General features: G+C 54.0%; 1 protein-coding gene across 2 annotated transcripts in view; it reads left to right on the plus strand.

Annotated features, from left to right (window-relative positions):
• Window positions 1-1,915: 1,915 nt before the first annotated feature.
• The window catches only part of FZR1 (fizzy and cell division cycle 20 related 1), a 39,000-nt gene continuing 37,442 nt past the window's right edge, over window positions 1,916-3,473 (plus strand). For both annotated transcript variants that reach the window (XM_019653410.1, XM_019653411.1), the window contains exon 1: window positions 1,916-2,117. The gene's annotated coding sequence lies outside the window, so the exon portion shown is untranslated. The remainder of the gene's footprint in view (window positions 2,118-3,473) is intronic.

A 3,473-nucleotide genomic window follows, 5' to 3' on the forward strand; every position in this document is an offset into this window, starting at 1 on the left:
TCAGGGGAAGGGGAACAGACAAGTTGCTGTCCTTTTGTTCTTCAGTCTAGTTGTGGAGGACGTTGCTTTCACTGGCCCATGTTGGTATTATCATTGCACTCTTTCCGGGTGAGGCAGATCGGTCGCCAGCCTCTCAACGGCCGCTCACAGTGGCTCTTGGCAGCTCACATTGGCTGCCAGCCACACACGGTAGCTTATGGCAGCCCACTGCAGCAGGGGCTGCAGCCTACGCGGGCGCCGGCGACTCACGGCAGCCCAGCTCCAGGTGGAGCTGTTGTTCACCATCTTAGCTGTAGAGGGCAGTGTCACTGGCTCCATGTGGGATCTAAACCGGGGCCCTGCTGCTCGGAGCTGGTGTCCCAAACCAGCTCTTAACCAACGTGCCACTCGACTGGCCCCGACAGAAATTTTTATAACAGCTTCATTCACATACTGTAAAATTCACTCATTTAAAATGTATACTTCAGTGGGGTTTCGTATATTTAGAGTTGTGCAACCATAACATCAATTTCAGAATATTTTCATCACCTCAATAAGAAAGTCCCTAGAAATTACATCCCACTCCTTCCTTCCCTATGCCCCTGGCAACCACAAACCCACTTTCTGTCTCTGTGGATGTGCCTGTTGTGGACATTTCACATAAATGGAATCACACACTATGTGGCATTGTGTGTCTGGTTTCTCTCACTGAGCATCGTATTTTCAAGGTTCATCCACATTGTTACGAGTGTCAGTGCTTCCCTCCTTTTTACTGCCAAACAGTATGCCATGATATGGATATACTACATTCTGTTTAACCATTCATCCGTTGATGGGTTGTTTGCAGTTTTTGGCTATTACGTATAATGCTGCTATGAACATTCGTGTACAAATATTTATGTGGACACAAGTCTTTAATTCTCATGGGTATATACCTAGGAGTGGAATTGCTGGGGAAACAATGCTCACTCTATGTTTAACTTTTCCACAGTGGCTGCGGCACTTTCCATTCCAACCAACTTGAGGGTTCCAGTTGCTCCACATCTTGGTCAACACTTATTATATTCTGGGGGGGGGGTCCTTTGGTTTTTGTTATCATTTCATCCTAGTATGCAGGGATTGGTACCACACGGTGGTTCTGATTTGTATTTTCCTAATGACTGATGGTTAGCATCTTTTCATATGCTTCTTGGCCATTCATTTATTTTCTTTGGAGAATTGTCTGTCAGTATCCTTTGTCCTTTTTTTTTTTTTAATTGGGGAACTGTGTTTTTCCAGGACCCATCAGCTCCAAGTCAAATAGTTGTTTCAATCTAGTGTAGAGGGCGCATCTCAGTGGCCCATGTGGGAATCTAACTGGCAACCTTGGTGTTATGAGCACTGCGCCATAACCACCTTAGCTAACCAGCTGCCCTCCTTTGTCTATTTTTGGAGCAAAGATCTGTATATGTTTTGTTCCCTGCTTGGCGGGCCTGGAGGAGTCCTCAGTAGGAGCAGTAAGTGTTTGATGAGAGAATAAGTGAATGAATGTATGGATGTCTGCAAGCAGTGGGGTTTACATGTCCCGCACATGTACCTGTAGTTGGGTCCCATCCCCCAGGGTGACTGTCTCACTGCTCTGTGGATCTGGCTTCCGTCCACCCAGTTCAGGGTCTGTCCTTAGGCGCCCATTTCTGAGACCATACCCTAAAAACCACACTCTAAACTGAGCACAGCCGTTTGCCCAGCTGCCGGTCCTCTTCCGGCCACGGTTGCCCTTGGCAACGCGTGGCGGCGGGCTTCCTGTATTGATTCGAATCGTAGGCTACGTCAGGTTCTCCCGAGATGCCCGACGCGCGCAGGCGAGCCCTATGGGATGGGCGGCACCCGGGAAGCGAAGCCCGGCGCGCGGGGGGCGTGGTGGCAGTACGCAGCGCGCCGGCGCGGGGGCGTGGCCGGCCGCGGGAGCGCGCGCGGCGGAGGAGGGCGCTGGAGGCCGCGGAGCAGTGATCGCCGCCATATTAAGGATCGCGGAGCCCGGAATCCCGTCAGCGGTGGCTGGGGCCGGACCCGGCGGAGCTGCGGGAAGCAGAGGCGGCGTAGTGCAGCGCCGGAAGAGGCGGGACCGACGGAACCAGCGAGTGACGGGAGCGAGCCAGGTGAGGTGACTAGGGTTTGGGGACCCGCCCCCCGGGCCCGAGCCTCGACCCCTGAGTCGGGCCTGGAGGCGGTGCGGACCAACCCAGAAACCCCTGGAACCGAGCCGACTGGCCAGGCTGCGACCCCCAAGGCAGGGCCCCTCCAGGAGCCTGCCGGACCCCCGAATGCGGCCCTTGTAGCCGAGCAAGGCCCGGGGTGACCTCAGCATCCTATTACCATCTTAACCCCTAAATCCTAGCTTCCCCCCAAACCCTGCTCTGCGTGACCTCCCCAACCTGGGCCACCTGCAGCCCGCGACCTCCTCTCTCAGTCATCGCCCACAACCCGTTTATAAACGTGGGGCCGAGCTTTGCCCCCCCAAACCAGGCGACGCCCCCCACTCCCTGAACAGCCAGGCCTACCCCCTAACCTGTGCTACTCATCTCTGTGTTGTCAAACCTTGGTCGTCCAAGTTCAGATCATCCCAGTGCAGGCCCTGCCCAAATTTAAACTGCCCCCTTATAGCTATCGTGACTCCCCCAGGTTCAAACCAGCCCCTGCCCCAATAAAATATAATCGGAGCCTTGTGGACCCTGAATCAAGTAGGCTGAGGTGTGGAGACCTTGACTGTCTGGGCTCCCCATTGTATTCACCACACCCCTCGGGGCTCCTGGCACACAGACGCATTTAGGCAACATGGTTTGAATGCATAAATGCCCGCCTGTCTCCCAGCTCCTCTGCTCTCTGCTCCTCCACCCTCCCAGCTTGACCCATTCCAGCCACAAGCCACCCAGAATCAAGCTCTCCTGTTTTGGCACTGACCCCACCAAAATCCGAGATGGCCTGTCTGTTCCCAAACGCTCTGAAATCCAGGACCTACCTTTCTGTCTCTCCCTGAGCGCACAAACCCCGCCAGCCAACCGGTACATCCCTAGTGTGGACCGTCTCCCCTTGTCAGAGCCTTTTTCTCCTACTAAAAACTGTGCCCCCCAACTCCACATTAGTCCTACAGTCTAGACCTACCCCTAACCCAGAGCCTGAGACCTGCCACTGAGCAGATTTCCAGCCTAAACCTGGTTTTCCCTGTTCTTTCGCTCCCCGCCCAAATCATCCCCTTGTTCATCATGCCTCTCAGGCTCCCTTCACACCAGCCCTTCACACCAGCCCACCAAGCGATGACCTCACATCTCACTGGTGAGGCTGTACCCCCGCTCCACTCCCCTTCCCCCCATCTTACCATACTTTTTTTTTTCCAATTATAGTTGACACACAATATTATATTAGTTTCAGGGGTACAACATTAGTGTTTAGACCAGCGGTTCTCAACCTGTGGGTCGCGACCCCTTTGGGGGTCGAATGACCCTTTCACAGGGGTC

Source organism: Hipposideros armiger, unplaced genomic scaffold (assembly GCF_001890085.2).
Source record: "Hipposideros armiger isolate ML-2016 unplaced genomic scaffold, ASM189008v1 scaffold_202, whole genome shotgun sequence".
Lineage (NCBI taxonomy): Eukaryota > Metazoa > Chordata > Mammalia > Chiroptera > Hipposideridae > Hipposideros > Hipposideros armiger.